Below are 18,156 nucleotides of genomic sequence, written 5' to 3'. Positions count from 1 at the left end.
TGTAAACTCCTGGGCAAGCCTGATGATATGTTGTTTCTGATTTTACTGCTTGGCTTTAAATTTTAAAAGAACATTAGGTGATCTTATTGAGGCACTGAGATTCACTGGGGAGCCAGTTTTGGTTGGAAACTTAGTATTAAATGGCCCTGTTCACACAGTTCCTGGTGTTGTCTTGTATAATGTAATGTCAGATTAGGCTAGTTTAGCTGAGCTAATTTTATGTAAATTATATTCAGGACTGTGGTTGGAGTGGGTGACAGAAGGGATACATCAGAAAACCCCACTTGAGTTGTTATATACTAAAGGAATTAATGTCAGTATCAAAGCTTCTATTTCCCTGTTTCCTACCAAATGATTCTGTTTGGTGTTTTGCATGCTTACCAATGGATATTTAAATAATTAGATCAGTCAGGTAATTTTAAGTGAACATAATTAAGATTAAGTAAAATAATGAAAGAATTTGAAAAGTAGGAGTTGCTTTGGTGTTTTGCATTGTGGTATTATTCTTTGCTTAATGGACCTTGACATTTAGTCATAGACATTTAGTAGGTAGATAAAACAGATTCATTTATTGTCTCTATGTTTGTTAGTATGGATAATTTTGTGATTTTGTTGTATTTTTGAAAATCAGGGTTTTGGTTTTTTTGTTTTTGCCTTTTCCTTCATTTCCTTTCATTTTCTAAATGGAGCTCAGGTTCTTAGTCAGAATTTGAATCCTTTAGTTGTCTTTTTATCCTGTGACATTTATTGCTTTTCTAGACATTAGTCAGGTTAGCAAACACTTTTCTCCAAGGGGTCATACTTGGAAAAATCAAATTTTCCTCTCATCCATTGTACTTCTTTAGCATGTGTTGAAACCAGTTTAGGTGTGGGCTTAAATTATATTGCAAACCTTTCTGGATGTAACCATTTTATAGCCTGTTTGTATTTCACATACAAGTTCTATGTGAATTGGACTAGCTCAGAGTCACCTTCTTTCAACTCCTTTGCTGTCATTATTTGTAATGTTAAGTTGATGACTCTCTTTGCCACTTCTCTAGGGTCCTTTGACTATTCACACTTTGATCCACAAAAGTCAGCTGATTTTTGAGGAAGTATAATTGTAGTCTGAATAATTATTATGATTTTATAGGAGAGAAATACATAGTAAATTGTTAAATGTCTCCAACATTCCAGGTACAGGTCAGAAAGACAAACTAAGATGAGCTCTTTGGCAAGCAGATCATAAAGGTTTTGTAGGTCATCGTAGGAGCTTTGGCTTTTACTCTGGGAGGTGGGGAGCCACTGACCTCTATACTGAGACTAGGGAAGCAAGAATGGGAGTTTAGAAACTAATTAGGGTGCTATTGCAATAATCTAGACAAGACATGGTAGAACTTGGGCCATAATGGTATTAGTGGAAGGGCTGAGAAGTGACCAGATTATATTTGAAGGTGGAGCCAACAAGCCAGTTCGCTGGTTGGATTGGATGTGGGAAGTGAGAAACAGAAGAGTGAAGAATTTTGGCTAGAGCAGCCGGAAGAATGAAGTTATTTTTTAAAATAAGGAAGACTGGGAGAAGCAAGTTTGAAAGTGGGACTGACCAGGAGCTCAGTTTGGACATCTTAAGTTTGAGGATCTTATTAGATACACAGATAGAAATAAGTGAGTCTGGAAATTAAGGGAGAAGTACAGACTGGAGATACAGATTCAGGCTTTTAGCAAATAGATGGTGTTTGAAGCCATGAGATTGAGTGAGATCATCAAGGGAAGTGTATTTAGGTAGAAGAGAAAAGCTTAAGACTAAGCCCTGGAACATTTAGAGATTAGGAAGATGAGGACGCATTAGTAAAGGATGGACCAGAGAAAGAGAATGAAGATATAGAATTTTGTTTCCAAATAAGTAAGTCAAGTGTGTGGGGAAGCCCTTCTGTTTTTGCAGGGTTCTTTCCCTTTGCAAGCTCTGCATTCTCTTTGTTCCTCACCAGTAGAGGAACCCCAAGGAGGACAGATCAGTTTTTGCAGATGTAAAACCATGTCATACATTTTGATTTCAGGTGTGAGGCAGTCAGCTATGGAGAAATGCCCACTCATGAAAAACATGCATCTTTTATTCTACCTCAGAGAATTCATAAAAGAAAAGAGCCCTGTGAATATAAAGGATCTGTGAAGAACTTTTGTTAGTGGCTGCCAATTTACCGTCCTTCAGAGATTTCAAACTGGTGAAAAAACATGAATGTAAAAAGGATAGGAAGGCCTCTATTTCTGCCTCACACATTGTTCAGCATGAGCAAATTCATAGTGATGGGAAACCTAATAAAGGTCAAGAACTTAGAAGAAAAAAGTGTGTGTGAAGAGGCAGAGTGGGGAGTGGTTAAGCCCAGAATGTACTTCTCACTCGCTAGTTCTCAGTCTCTTGCATTCAGCAGCTTACAGATTACCCAAAATACAAAAAATTTATATTTACCCTGGCATTTGACACAGATTTTGATACAGCAAATTCTTTTCCATTGAAAATGAGATGTTTTCTTAAGGCATATGAACATCTGGCCTGAAGCACCCATTTCCAAATTTAGAAAACCTAGAAAAAACTATTTTCCCCTGGTAACAATATCCAGATTTTAATTTATTCATAAAAAAAAGATCTGTCAAATTGAAACCATGCAAAAGCATGATTTACTGAATTTTCAAAAGGAAATTACTTCTTCAGATGGTAGGGTCTTTGCATACAAACAATACAGGGAGGTATATAAATTGACCACATGAACTAGAACGGGTAAATATTCATTTTCAATGTAAATATAACCTACATGAATTCAACTTTTTTTTAAAAGCCACTGGGCACCTTTCAAGAACACTGTTAAACAGAGGAAAAGTGAAAGCTGAACAGTGGACAACATTTTTTTGACACATACATTTATAGAAGAAAATGTGTCTCTACTACTGCATGTTGTCTGCTGCCTGCCTGGGGGATAGCACAAAGGTGAATTGAGAACCTTGTCCACTCTGGTTGTTGTGTTTCTTTGACATTCCAGTAAAGTTAATGCTTTGATGCCCAAATGGGCAAAGCAAAGTCAGAGCCTGAAGTGAGCAAGAACCTTGTTTGCAGGTGATGTCAGAAACGTGATCATAAAGCTGGTTTAATTAGAAAGTGCAAACACTCATAAGTGCATGCGTTCTCAATTCTCAAAAACATCGTTCAAATTGAACTGACACATTCAAAACCAAACATCTAGTAATTCAAGGCCCCAGAGATCTCCATGCCTCTATTTTATTACATTGAGATAAAATCTTAAAAGTACTCCATGATCTTACTTACAAAATCTCTGGGTTTTTAAAAAACTGTGCCTATGATATCACATTTGTTTCATTATCATGGAGTCCTCAAAACCCAGAAATATCTGGTAAACGTACTTAAAATTATAATTTCACATAGTATGCTTTTGATACCTGTTAGCAAGCATAGGAAAAAAATATTAGAAGTCTTTTGGAGTCAGAGGCAGCTGTGCGAAATTTTCATGTTTATGTAAATGAAGAAGTCAAACAGAAAATCTAAAATAACACCACCAAAAAAAAGGGAAACTAAACTGGAAAACTTTGAGGAAAAACCAGTCTTGCACCTATGTTTTCCTAAGTTTATTGACCCAAGTGATGAAAATTTGAGGAAATTTTTAAAAAGAGGAGTATTAAAAAGCAGCATATACTAAGACATTTATAAAATTATTGAAAAGGATAACTCATTTAGTCAAAATTATTAGAGGATATTGATTACTCAAATCCTAGGTTTAACCCTGACCGTCTCTGTTAAATTAGGCTGAGGTCTAACTTTATGTGTTAACTAATGACTCTTTTTATTCCCAAGACGTTCACTATTAGGAGTATTGAAGTATTTTCAAGATGCTAGAATCTTTTATAAAAATACAGGGTGGTAATGATAATATTGAAAGAAAGGGAAATGAGAGTAATGAAGATTTAATATTACAAGAAACATATCCTTCTGTTTTTCAAATAATAGAATTTTATTTTTTCACATTAATTTTATTTTTAAAAATTTTTATTTTGTATTGGTACATGTTTGATTAATAATGTGTTAGTTTCAGGTGTACAGCAAAGTGATTCAGTTATACATATACATGTATCTATTCTTTTTCAAATTCTTTTCCCATTTAGGTTATTGTAGAATATTGAGTCACGTTCTGTGTGCTATACAGTAGGTCCATGTTGGTTATCTATTTTAAATATAGCAGTGTGTACATGTCAATCCCAAACTCCCAATCTATCCTCACCACCCACCCTTCCCCACTGGTAACCATAAGTTCGTCCTGTAAGTCTGTGAGTCTGTTTCTGTTTTGTAAATAAGTTCATTAAATAATAGAATTTTAAACGGCGATAAATAATGACTGTGTATAGTAGCACTCAATATTTAAATTGACTATTAAATTTATATATATAAAAGTATATGTGATTATATATCCTTCGCTGTGTAAAAAGCTTTTTAGTTTGATGTAGTTCCATTTCTTTATTTTTGCTTTTGTTTCCTTCGCCTAAAGAGACAGATCCAACAACTGCTAAGAACAATGTTAAAAAGCATACTGCCTATGTTTTCTTTTAGGAGTTTCATGGTCTTAGGTCTTACATGTAGGTCTTTAATCCATTTTGAGTTTATTTTTGCATATGGTGTGAGAAAGTAGTCCAGTTTGAATCTTTTGCATGTGGCTGTTCAGCTTTCCCAACACCATTTATTGAAGAGGCTATCTTTTCCCTATTATATATTTTTGCCTCCTCTGTCATTGATTAAGTGACCATATAAGCATGGGTTTATTTCTCTTACATTGATCTATGTCTTTTTTTGTGCCAGTCCTATACTGTTTTGATTGCTGTAGCTTGTAGTATAGTTTGAAATCAGGGAACGTGATACCTCCAGCTTTGTTCTTCTTTCTCAGTATTGTTTTTGCTATTTGAGGTCTTTGTGTTTTCATACAAATTTTTGGATATTTTGTTCTATTTCTGTGAAAAATGTCATTGGTATTTTGATAGGGATTGCATTGAATCTATAGATTGTTTTGGATAATATGGTCATTTTAAAAATATTAATTCTTCCCATCTGTGATCACGGTATATCTTTTCATTTGTCCATGTTGTCTTTAATTTCTTTCAGCATTATCTTATAGTTTTCTGACTACAAGTCTTTTAATCCTTAGTTAGATTAATTCCTAGGTATTTTATTCTTTTTGATACAATTGTAAATGGGATAGTTTTCTTAATGTCTCTTTCTGATAGTTCGTTATTAATGTATAGAAATGCATCATATTTCTTATGTTAATTTTGTAGTCTGCAACTTTACCAAATTTATTTATTAGTTCTAATAGTTTTTTCTGGTGACATCTTTAGGATTTTCTATATATAATATCATGCCATCTACAAGCAGTGACTGTTTTACTTCTTCCTTTCCAATTTGGATTCCTTTCATTTCTTTTTTTCTTGCCTGCTGTGGCTGGGACTTCAAGTACTGTGTTGAATAAAAGTGGACCAAGTGGGCATCCTTGTCTTGTTCCTGATCATAGAGGAAATGCTTCCAGCTTTTCACTGTCTCATATGATATTGGTTCTGGGTTTGTCAAATATGGCCTTTATTATGTTGAGGTATGTTCCCTTTATACCCACTATGTTGAGAGTTTCTATCATAAATGGATGTTGAATTTTGTTGGAGCTTTTTCCTGCGTCTGTTGAGATGATTGTATACTTTTTATTTTGAGTGTTTTAATGTGGTGTATCACATTGATTGACATGCAGGTATTGAACTATCCTTGCTTCTCTGGGATAAATCCCACTTCATTGTGGCATATAATCCTTTTATTGTACTGTTGAATTTGGTTTGCTAATATTTGCTGAGGATTTTTGCATGTTATATTCATCAGTGATATTGTCTTGTAATCTTTTTTTTTTTTTTTTTTTGGTCGTGTCTATCTGATTTTGTTATCAGGGCAATGGTGGCCTTGTAGAATGTGTTCAGAAGCATTCCTTTCTCTTCAGTTTTTGGGAATAGTTTAAGAAAGGTGTTAACTCTAAATGTTTGGTAGAATTCACTTGTGAAGCCCTCTGGCCCTGGACATTTGTTTGTTGGTAGTTTTTAAAAAATTACGGATTCAGTTTCCTTCCTGGTAATCAGTATGTTCATATTTTCTGTTTCTTCCTGATTCAGTCTTGGGAGATTGTACATTTCTAGGAATTTGTTCATTTATTCTAGGTTGTCCATTTCATTGGCATATAATTGTTCATAGTAATATCAAGGTCTTTTGTATTTCTGTGTGGTCAATCATAACTTCTTTAATTGCTAATTTCATCTGTTTGGTACCTCTCTTTTAATTCATATTCTTTATGAGTCTGGCTAAAGGTTTATCAATTTTTGTTTATTTTTTCCAAGGACCTTCTCTTAGTTTCACTGATCTTTTCTTTCTTTCTTTTAGTCTCCTTGTATTTCTATTCTGATCTTTATTATTTCTTTCTTTCTCCAGTCTTTGGGTTTTTCTTCTTCTTTCTTTTTTCCTAGTTGTTTTAAGTGTAAGGGTAGATTATTTATTTGAGATTTTTCTTGTTTCTTGAGGTAGGCTTGTATCACTGTAAACTTCCCTCTTAGAACTGCTTCTGCTGCATCCCGTAGATTTTGGATCATTGTGTTTTCATTTTCATTTGTCTCCAGGTATTTTTTGACTCTGATTTCTTCAGTGATCCATTGATTGTTTAGTAACATATTGCTTAGCCTCCATATGTTTGTGTTTTTTGCAGTTTTTTTCTTGTGGTTGATTTCTAGTCTCATACTGTGTGTTCGGAAAACCTGCTTGATATGATTGCAGTCTTCTTAAATATAAAATATCTTAAATATATTTGTTTGTGGCCTAGGATGTGATCTATCTCAGAGAATGTTTCATGTGCATTTGAAAGGAGTGTGTATTCTGCTGCTTTTGGATGGACTATTCTATGTATATATCTATTACATTCAAATAGTTAATGTGTTATTTAAGGCCAGTGTTTCCTTATTGATTATCTGTCTGGATGATTTATCCACTGAGGTAAGTGGGGTATTAAAGTCTCCTACTATGATTGTCTTACTGTCATTTTTTCCTTTAATGTTTGCTAATATTTGCTTTATGTATTTAGGTGCTCCTGTGTTGGATGCATATGTATTTACAAGTGTTACGTCTTCTTGTTGGATTGATCCCTTTATCTTTATGTAATGTCTTCTTTGTCTCTTGTTACAGTCTTTGTCTTAAAGTGTAGTTTTTCTGATGTAAGTATTGCTACCCTGGCTTTCTTCTCATAGAATTTAGTGTTTTGTTTGGATTCCTTTCTCTCCCTTTGGTGTGTATCTATTATATATTTTTGGTTTGTAGTTACCATGAAGTTCATATGTAACAACCTGTCTATACGTGATTATTTTAAGTTGATGGTCTCTCTTTTTTTTTTATTTTTTTATTATGAGAATTTTCAGACACAAAGTTGAATAATGCAATACACATCCATGTGCCCATTACAGAACTTCATCAATTGTCATCATTTTGCTAATCTTGCAGAAACAAGTGTTAATTATAATCAGAGATAAAACAGGATTCAAACTTTGTGCAAAAGAGTAAAATATAATTTTTTACCAACAGTCAAATGGTGAAGGTAGGCAAAATCATCGCATGGTGCAACATGGTAAAGTAAATAGAGGGTTAAGGTCCTTAACAGAAGGATGCATCTTGCATGAAAGGAGGTGGGACATATTTTATAGCCTCCTGTTCATGCTGCAGGAAGATTAAGTTGATGATCTCTTAAGTTCAAACACATTTTAACCACCCTACATTTAACACTACTGCCCAACATTTAATGTTTGTGACATCATATTTTACACCTTTTGTTTGGTCTATCCCTTAACTACTCATTGTAGATATAGATGATTTTACTACTTTCGTCTTGTAACCTTCCTACCAACTTTGTAAGTGGTTGATTTACTACCTTTACTGTATGTTTGCCTTTACAAATGAGATTTTTCCTTTTGTAATTTTCGTATTTCTAATTGTCATCTTTTCTTTTCCCCTTAGTAAAGTCTTTGAAACATTTTTTTTAAGGCCAGTTTAATGATGATGAACTCTTTTGGCTTTTTCTTTTTGTAAAACTCTTTATCTCTCCTTTAAATCTGAATGATAACCTTGCCAAGCAGAGGATTCTTAGTTGTAGGGTTTTTTTTCTGTCACTTTGAATATATCATGCCACTCCCTTCTGGCCTGCAAAGTTCTTGCTGAAAAGTCAGTCTAATGCAGGGGTCCCCAATCCCCAGGCCGCGGACCGAAACCGGTCCTGGCCTGTTAGGAACCGGGCTGCACAGCAGAAGGTGAGCGGTGGGCGAGCAAGCGAAGCTTCATCTGCTGCTCCCCATGGCTCCCCATCACTCACATTACCGCCTGAACCATCCCCCGCATTGCTCACATTACCACCTGAACTACCACCCCGGAATCCATGCAAAAATTGTCTTCCACAGAACCAGTCCCTAGTGCCAAAAAGATTGGGGACCACTGGTCTAATGGTTGTTCCTCTGTACATAACTAGTTGCTTTTCTCTTGCTGCTTTTAAAATTCTCTTGTTACCTTTAATTTTTGCCCTTTTAATTATAATGTGTCTTGTTGTAGATTTCTTTGGGTTCATTTGTTTGGGACTCTCTGTGCTTCCTGGACTTGGATATTTGTTTCCTTTCCCAGGTTAGGGAAGTTTTCAGCTATTATTTCCTCAAATAGGTTCTCTGTCCCCCTCTCTTTCTTCTCCTTTTGGTACCCCTATAATGTGAATGTTAGTATGCTTGATGTTGTCTCAGAGGTATCTTAAAAACTATCCTTATTTTTTTTTATTCTTTTTTGTTCAGCTTGGGTGATTTCCACTACTCTGTCGTTCAGTTCACTGAGCTGTTCCTCTGTATCATCTAATCTACTTTAGATTCCTTCTAGTATATTTTTTATTTCAGTTATTGTAGTCTTCAGCTCTGTTTGGTTCTTCTTTGTATCTTCTAACTCTTTGTTAAACACTTCACTGTGTTCATCCATTCTTCTCCCAAGTTCATTGAGCATGTTTATGATCATTACCTTGAACTCTTTATTGGTTAGATCGCTTATGTCTTCTTTGGTTAGTTTTTCTTCTGGGATTTTTGTCTTGTTCCTTTGTTTGGAACATCTTCTGTCTCCTTGTTTTGCCTAATTCTCTTTCTCTGTATTAGGTAGGTCAGTTACATTTCCCAATTTTGGGTAAGTGGCCTTATGTAGGAGACCTCCTATGAGGCCCAACGGGACACTCCCCTCTGGTCACCAGAGCTATGTACTCTAGGGGTGTCCCCTGTGTGGGCTCCATGGGCCCTTCTGTTGTGTTGGAGCTGACAACGATGGGTGGGTTGATAGGTAGGGGTGGGTCTTAGCCCAGAAGGCTGCCAGGCCCTGCCTCATTCAGTGGCTCCCAGCCTGTTGGTCCTAAAGCCATTTTTTAAATTTCACTCTTATGAGCTAGATTTAGATTAACAGCTAAACCATTTCTTAAATGAGGAAATCGGTTCTAAGTCAAGGTATCAGACCACAGTCTCTTCTAAGTTATAAGTGGATGTTTAGATTCCTGATTTGCTCTTTTATCTTCCTCCCCACCCTCATCATGGAATAGTACAGATTAGTTCAGTTTTGTGAAAGGTGATTCCAAGGCAGTGCTGCCCATCTGGTGGTGCAAATTATGTGTTGCCCAGCAACTAGGGGTACATGTCATCCAATTCTCATTGTTGATTTGTCCTTATTTTTTAAAATGTCCGGCAGATGGCAGTAACGTGTCTTAAATAAAAAATTCCTTTTCTGATTCAGTTAAGTCATTTGTATAGGCTACTGTCAGGGTTGCTGTAAATCCAGAAGACATAGGGAAGGAGAAATCATGAAGGAAGTCAGTGTTTAACTGTGGACCAGCTACTTGCTAAGTTTAGAAACTGTATCATATCTTAATATTTAAGTTAGTCTAACAAACTTTTTTTTTTAACTTAAAATACATTCTGTTCTTCAACTTTGACCGTATACTTTTATAACAATCTGGAACGTCAGGCTAGAATTTTCAAATTTGGTCCCATGTCATGAGAGACCCTACAAACAGGCATGTGGACATCCTGGCTGATACATTCAAGCTCTGTTGGGGTTGGTGCCCCAAAACACCAACCAAGTAGAGCCCTCTAAAATGTGATGCCCAGGTGAGGGGCCTCTCTCGACCAGTCCTAAGGCAATGTTAACCTTAGTAAACGACTATGGTAGTTGGAGAATTGGGGGGGAATAGTAATGAGTGGCATCAGGAATGGTTTTTGATTCAGCCTGGACTTCTGAAGAGAAAAATGGTGGATTGAACATAAGCATATAATTTGTATTCCTTGCAGAAACCCCACTACAACTATAGTAAAGGGATATTCTTTTAAAGACATGATCCTTCAAGGATAAGGAGAATGGCAAAGAAGAAAACAACCACAAAAAACAATAATAATAAATTGAAAGCTGGAAAGCAAATGGAGTGTGGTAAATGTCCTAGCTGACCTGAGAAAGCCAAATCTTAATCTAGCAACGAAGAAAGCCAAGAACCAACCAGATTTTTACCGCAGAATCTTCAAATAGCTCAGGAATCGATGGCAGCAAGAACACATAGTAGTAGATCCCTCAGTCTTCTCCTCTCCCCCAGACCACTGAATCGTTGCTCTTCCTGCCCCCATCTCTACCCTAATGGAAGGCTGTAGGTTAATTCTGTGGGGGAGAAAACTCAAGGGTCTCTGGACTGGGTTATACCAGGCAAAGTTGAGAGCACAGGGCACTTTACCAAATACAAGGGAGTAAAATGAACACCTGCATACTGAATGATGAGACCCCTCCACCTGTCTCCCTCACTTGCCTTTTACCCTCCAGGCAGGAGATCAGTGCCATGGGGATATTTAACCAGCCCAAGAGGAAAGACCTAAGGACACTGACATTCCCAAAGCTAGTAGTCATCAGAGGGAAAGCCTCTAGCTTGAAAGAAAAAATCCAAAACAAATAAAAACAAAAGGAAAAAGAAACTTGGAGGAACAGAGGTATGCAGGGAATAGAAAACTTAAAAAAAAATTATGATTATCTTCAGAGAGAGAAAATATTACATATGTGAGACAAGAACTGAATGTTACACAAAGCCAAAATGCTGCTGTGTATTTAAAAAATTTTAACAGAAATAAAACTCAATAGAAGTGTTGGAAGATGACAATGAGGAAATATTCCAGGAAGTAGAGGAAAAAAAAGATAAAATAATTAGATATCAGTTTAGGAAGTCAAAACAATGAGTTCCAGAAAAAGAAAAACAAGGGGAGGAAATCACTAGCAAAATAATTTAAGAAAATTCCCACAACTGAAGGATATGAGGTTCCAGATTGAAAGGAATTACTAAGTGCCTATGACAAGGCACATTTTCGGGAAATTTCAATTTGTCTCTGATGACAAAGAGGCCATTTTACAAACTGCCAAAGAAAGGAAAAACAGATTACAAACTAAGGATCAGAAATCAGAATGGCTTCAGACTTCTATCAGCAGTTTCAGAAGCTAGAAAACCATGAGGAATGCCCTCAGTCTTCTGAAGGAAGATTATTTCAATATAGAATTCTGTATTTAGCTGTAAGTCATGAATTGCACATGAGGATAAGATAAAGACATTTTCAGACATACAAGGTTAAAAAAATTACCTCCTACATATCATTTCTCCTGAGGCTAATGGGATACATTGTTAACCACGAACGAGCAGGATGTGGGATATAGGATAGGAGATCCAGTTCAGGGGAGAGACGGAGGGTGCAGAGGGAACCCGGTTACATAGCTCGGTAGCAGCCACAGAGTGATGACAGCCAGTTCAGACTGGAGCAGTCAGAAGGCTGCTGTGAAGTCGTCTCCAAGAAGACCAAATTGATATAACTGAATTAATTGAAACAACAGGAAACGAATTTGGGATCAAATTGACAATAAGGACATAGAAATCTAAGCAAATAAATGATGACAATAACTAAAGCAAGTTTCCATGCTTGTTCAATACTAGTTGTAATGTCCTCTTAGACTTGAGGTGAAAAGCAACATAGATTAATGCTCTTATGACTAAAGCCAGCTTCCTCCCACTTTATTATAAGTATTTAATTCATAAAATTTACTCTATTTTAGAAGCTAGATAAGTTAAAATCAAAATAGCACACTTGAGTCATTCCTAGTTCTGCTCTCTCACTGATTCACTTAACATCCTTCTCCAGTAACTGTCACATTCTAATTTTTAGTATATTATCTGGTTCTAGAACTGACTAGAAGTTAGGACACTTTAGGGCTAGCTCAGTTCTTCATCAACCTTTTCTAAAAAGCAGTTTACTCATATTTTTCTGTACCTTGAAATCTGATTTCATCTGCCACTGAAATTTCTAGCAGTCTCAGAGATGTGATAAGTTCCATAACTGCTGTCCTCTTCACCTTCTAACTCTCTTCAGAGTTTGTAATGGTTGACTTCCTTCCCCTCTTTAGAGCTCTCCTTTCTTGACTCCTGTAACTTTTTTTCTCTTGGTTGTGTTTCTCCCTCACTGTACCTTCTTGACTATTTCCCTCTTTGTAAGTGCAGGTATCTAAAGGTCTTATCCTTACCCTTCTTCGCTTGCTTTGTCCTTTCTTTGTAGATGACTTCACCTATTTTCATGTTTCCAGACATCATCTTGGTGCCAATAACTTTTAAGTCCCTATTTCTGGCTTTAATTTCTCAGTTCCAGACCTGAATTCCCAACTGGTCATCTGAACATCTCTACTGGAATGTTCAAAACTGAAGCCATTCTCTTTGTGTAGTTCTCTTCTTTATCCCCTCCTTCCCCGACAGCCTGTTGTTCTCATGTGATTGCTGTTTCTGTTAATACGACCACCATCCTTCTAGTCCTTCTAACCTTACATTACTCATTTGTTTCTACCTAGATGTCTTAATAACTACCCATCTATCTCTTCTTGGTTCTGTCTTCTTCCTTCATGCTACTCCTTTCACTGCTTGTTTGGCATTAATCTTCTTAAAATCACTATTGAATCATATTACTTTATTTCTTTAAACACTTTTGCCGGATCTCCATTATCTATAGGATGAAATCCAGATTTGCAATAACACTACAGGTCCTCTGAATTCTGACCCAGACTTGGCTCTCTAACTTCCTCTTTCTTTACCCACCACAGATATTCTGGGTCCAGGTCATAGGACTGCTTCAGGTTTCCCAGGCATTCTCATACCTGGGCTTCTGCTCACATTGGGCCATCAGCCTGGATTATCTTGCTATGTTCTCTCACTCCACCACCCTCATCTATGATAGTCCCATTTGTCCTGAAGCCCAATTAGATATCACCTCTTGGCAGTTTTTCCTTTTATTCCACTAATCCGAATTCACAGCCTTTATCTCTGATAAACAGCTCCTTTTTTACCTCTAATAATGAATGTATGTCCTTACGCTTTTAACAAGTTGTTGGTGTGTATCTTCTTTCCTAGATTGGAACCTCTTAGTTGACAACACTATCTTCATTTTGGTGTCGCCATGGCGACTAGCAGGTTGTTTTGTGCATGGTTGCAGGTTGAGTGAGTGAGTCAGGTTGTTTTGTGCATGGTTGCAGGTTGAGTGAGTGAGTGATTGTTGAGCAAATGACTGACACATTAGAGAAACCTTTGCTTGACTTTTTCAGGTGAGGCACTTCAAAGTGAAAAGTAATCTTAGGTGTGGGAAGTATTTCTCCTCCACCCCCATCCTCTGCAGGGAAAATCACATCCACTTCAGAGAAATATTTTAGGAACGAAATTAGAGAATTAGTATCATTATGCGGCCACAGGGACTATAAACAGTTATACAGTCACAACTGTTGGTTCTGATAAATGCAAAGTTGGTATGCGCCATTGTCCAAGTTAACAAATCATAGCATCGAGTGTACCTGGTTGCAAATGTCAGATCTGAACTCTTAGATTGTGCTGCTGGTTAATATTGTAACCATAGTTGTGTTAGTGAGCACAGCATCTGTGCTTTTTTTTTTTTTTTAAAGATTTTGTTGGTAGTAAATAGCTTTTATTAAATATTTTCTTGTTCCTATACAGAATGGTAAGATAAAATATGTTCTTTTAATAATAGAAAATGATCTTTTTATCCTTTCTGCTGCATTTCAGGTTGATAGCATACACGTGTGTGCTATTGTTGGCGTTTTGGTTAAGAGATTAATTAGTCTATCAAAATCACAGGAGCAGATTTAGCAGTTATCTCACAGGTAGGGAGCTTACTGCTTTAGGAAAGAAAGTTCATACCTGTGACTGGAACTCTCCATTCTCTCTGAAAGGATTGCCTTTATCAGAGGCAGTTGTGAGGCAGTGGAAATGGCACAAGCTTTGAAGTTGCCCTAACTGGATTCCAATTCCATCTCTTCTCATCATTTTTTTTTTTTTAAGATTTTTTTTTTTTTTTGTGATGTGGACCATTTTTTTTTACATTAATTTTTATTGGGGCACGGTTGCTTTACAATGTTGTGTTAGCCTCCACTGGACAACAAAATGAATCAGCCATACACGTACAGATACCCCCTCCCTTGAAGTGGACCATTTTTAAAGTCTTTATTGAATTTGTTACAATATTGCTTCTGTTTTATGTTTCGGTTTTTTGGCCCCAAGGCCTGTGGGATCTTAGCTCCCCAAACAGGTATCGAACCCACACTCCCTGCATTGGAAGGTGAAGTCTTAACCACTGGACCACCAGGGAAATCCCCTCTTCTCATCATTTTTAAACATCAGCCTCAGCTTCCTTATCTGAGGAGATGTTTATTATGATTTGAAAGAAGAATGCATGACCAACAACATAAATTTTGATTTGAGACAAACTTCAATTCTCTCTGACTCATGGAACCAGTGAGATAATAGAAGTGTTATGTTTCTTATTTTATGTTTCTCATTTTGCTTGGACAGGTTTAAACCAACCCAATAAAGAAGTTTCAGGTATGGCATCTTAGGAAGCATCCTGTCTCTGTATCTCATGACTTTACTCATTTGTTTTTTCCATTTTTACTTGCACAGTTTGGCAAATTCCTTTCTTCTAAAGTACAGTCATAATTCACCATTCTGTTATGTAACTTGAGGTAGAAAGATGGGAGTGGAGTTGTTTATAGTGCATCTTGAGATTTATTTTTGAGACTTGATCTAGGCTCTTGGCTGCTATGGAAACTTTCCCAAAAAGAAGAAATATATGATTCAGATAAGCTGAGCAAAATTATCTAAACATTGCTTACTTTACTTGCACCAGCAGTGTCTCCCTCTCCTCTCTCCTTCCCCCCACCTCCCCAGCCCTTCCCACCCCCTCCTCCTGTTCTTTTTTTTTGGGGGGGGGGGCAGGGAGCAGGTTTGGTTCAGCTATTTACTGAAGCCTTTTTAGTTTATATTTCAAACAGAAGGATTTGTAAATCAGAGAGGTGGAAAATCTAGTTGAGTTTGTATCCAAAACAGACTGGAGCTGCCTCCAGGGATGAAGCGTGTTTTGTTATGACCCTCTTGGCACTCCCCTGCCATCTAATTTGTATAGTAACAATACTTAAGAAACGAAGCTCCCAAGTTTCTCATAAAGCTGTTGTGTCTGCTGGATTGTTCTGACTACTTTCTTTTCTCTGAAATGTACAGCCTATTTACTTTCCTGTTGTCTTCAGAAATTTGCACGTTAACTTTTTCCCATTTCAATTGACAGTTAATATATCACAACAGGAACTTCCCATCCATTTCATTTTTTTCCTTTGCTTACAAAATAATTTTTATTTTGTCTGTGTTTGCCATGTTATTTCTAACTACAGAGTAGAGAATAACAGGAAAAATTCAAGGTAGAAAAAAGTAAAAAGAAGATGAATTCTTGGGATAGGAAGGAAGTGAAAGAGACTGAAGTAGAAAGAGAACTGGTAATAAAGATTATTATTTTATGTCAGTTCATTTTTTTATATCTTAGAGCCCTTTGGGTTTTTTTCCTTTTCCTTTAATCAAAGTAGTGCCATCAAAGGGTCAAAAACATTTAAACAAACCTTTTGTAATTTCTAAAAGTAGGAACTGTAGGGAAGTATTCAGATGTGTGTATTAGGAACCAGATGAGCTAGGGAGGGAGCCTGTGAAATAATACATTGGGAGTGACTGACAGTAAGAGAGAGAAAAATATATTTAAAAGCAGAATATCATCAGCAGTGCACAAAACAATTAGATAAAAATAGCCTTGGAGTAGCTGCTCAAAGCTAGAAAGTTCCACAGTGGTAGGTAAGCCTCCCAAAAAAGAAACCACGTGCAAAATAGGAATGAGGAGAAAATGTGGCCTCTTCTAATAATGTTTAATGTCAGTGATATAGCATAGGGTTATTGATAAAGATGAGCTTTTATAACTAAATGTGTTTCTATGGTTAATAAATTAGAATTATACTAAAATTTCCATAAGCTTTCCCAAACTTAGCAATGAATTTAACTGCTCTGTTGTATTTATGCCTAAATAATACATTCTTATATAGTACTTGTTTTAGTTCCTGATGCTATAATAGGATACCATAGACTGGGTGGTTTAAACAGCAAACAGATTTGATGTCTGCTAAGGGCCCTCTTCTGGGTTGCAGACTGCTGCAATAGGGTTGTTTGTTTTTTTTGTTTTTGATAAATTCAATAAATTCTTGAATAAGTATGCTGTGTAGACTTTATCTCACCTCCTATCATGTTTTTTGGATACAATACCATGAACTAGCTATTTTAAGTGTGAACCTCTGATTCTTCCTGTTTCTTAGTATCACTGATTGCTCTATCAGTTTTATCTCTTTATATTTTTAGAATAAAAATAAAGAATAGTTATGAATATGAAGAAACAAGTGTGGCCAGATAGACACAATGATGACAAAATAGTGACCGTGCTGGGCTTCCCTGGTGTCGCAACGGTTGAGAGTCCGCCTGCCGATGCAGGGGACACGGGGTCGTGCCCCGGTCCGGGAAGATGCCATGTGCCGCGGAGCGGCTGGGCCCGTGAGCCATGGCCGCTGAGCCTGCGCGTCCGGAGCCTGTGCTCCACAACGGGAGAGGCCACAACAGTGAGAGGCCCGCATACCGCAAAAAAAAATAATAATAATAATAAATAAATAGTGACCATGCTAAGGACTGGCTATGCATTCTGTCATCTACTCCTGGCAGTAGTCCTGTGAAACAGACGCTGTTAGTATCCTCATTTTATAGACAAGAATACTGATGCCAAATGAATGGCAGAACCAAAATTCAAACCCAAATATGTATGACTCAAAATCCAGTTTATTATGGTGCTTCCTCATCCCTTTGTACAAATCGCAATTACTGATTGGCTATTTCTTATTTTGAAATGACTTAAATTACTGACAAGCGGCTGTGAGACCTTGTCTGTCTTTTCTCTCTTGCCAAGATTTTGTTCCCGATTCAAAGCCCTACAGAGTGACTGACTTAGCAAATTACCTTTCCTTATGGAGATAATCCTTTCATTCATCATATATATTTAAAAAATTTCTGTTATGTGCTGCACACTGTTCTGGCCTATGTGAATAAAGCATTCAAAGCAGTCAGCAGTGCAGACCAAAGCCCCTGCCTTCATGGAGCTTACATTCTGGTAGGAGTAGACTGACAAAGATAGACAGCTCTATGTTATGTCATATGGTGATGACGAATGCAGTGGGAGAAAATTGAGGTGGGGTACAGGATCTAGAAAGTACTGTGGGTGGGCAAGAAGGCAGAGGAACATTATTCTATATGAGATGACCAGGGAAAATCTCACTGTTTAAGGGACATTTGGTCAAGATCTGAAGGAAAAATTCCAAGAACTGAAGGTTATGAGTTTACAGGTTAAATGAACCTGTTAAGTGCTTGGCAACGTAAATAAAGACCTATTTCAAAGCACATCTTCAGGAAATTTCAGAACATCTGAGATAAGGAGAACCTCCTAAAGGTTTTCAGGGATTTAAAACAGAAACAAAAATATGCTATACAGCATTTGAATAAGAGTGGCATCTGAGTTCTTGACAGCAATGTTAGAGGCTAAGACCATGGAGTAGTGCTATTAAAGTTCCAAGCGAACATGACTCTAAACTGAAATTGTATTCCAAGCTAAATGATTTGTCAAGTA

General features: G+C 36.8%; 1 protein-coding gene across 7 annotated transcripts in view; it reads left to right on the top strand.

Moving 5' to 3' along the window:
* RASAL2 (RAS protein activator like 2) overlaps window positions 1-18,156 on the top strand; it is a 387,077-nt gene that overhangs the window by 207,986 nt on the left and 160,935 nt on the right. The gene's annotated exons all lie outside the window — the stretch shown is intronic.

The sequence above is a fragment of the Monodon monoceros genome, unplaced genomic scaffold (assembly GCF_005190385.1).
Source record: "Monodon monoceros isolate NGI ecotype Baffin Bay Population unplaced genomic scaffold, NGI_Narwhal_1 Super_Scaffold_18, whole genome shotgun sequence".
Classification (NCBI taxonomy): domain Eukaryota; kingdom Metazoa; phylum Chordata; class Mammalia; order Artiodactyla; family Monodontidae; genus Monodon; species Monodon monoceros.
Note: the sequence above shows the minus strand (reverse complement) of the source record. Positions and strands in the feature narration are given on the sequence as shown.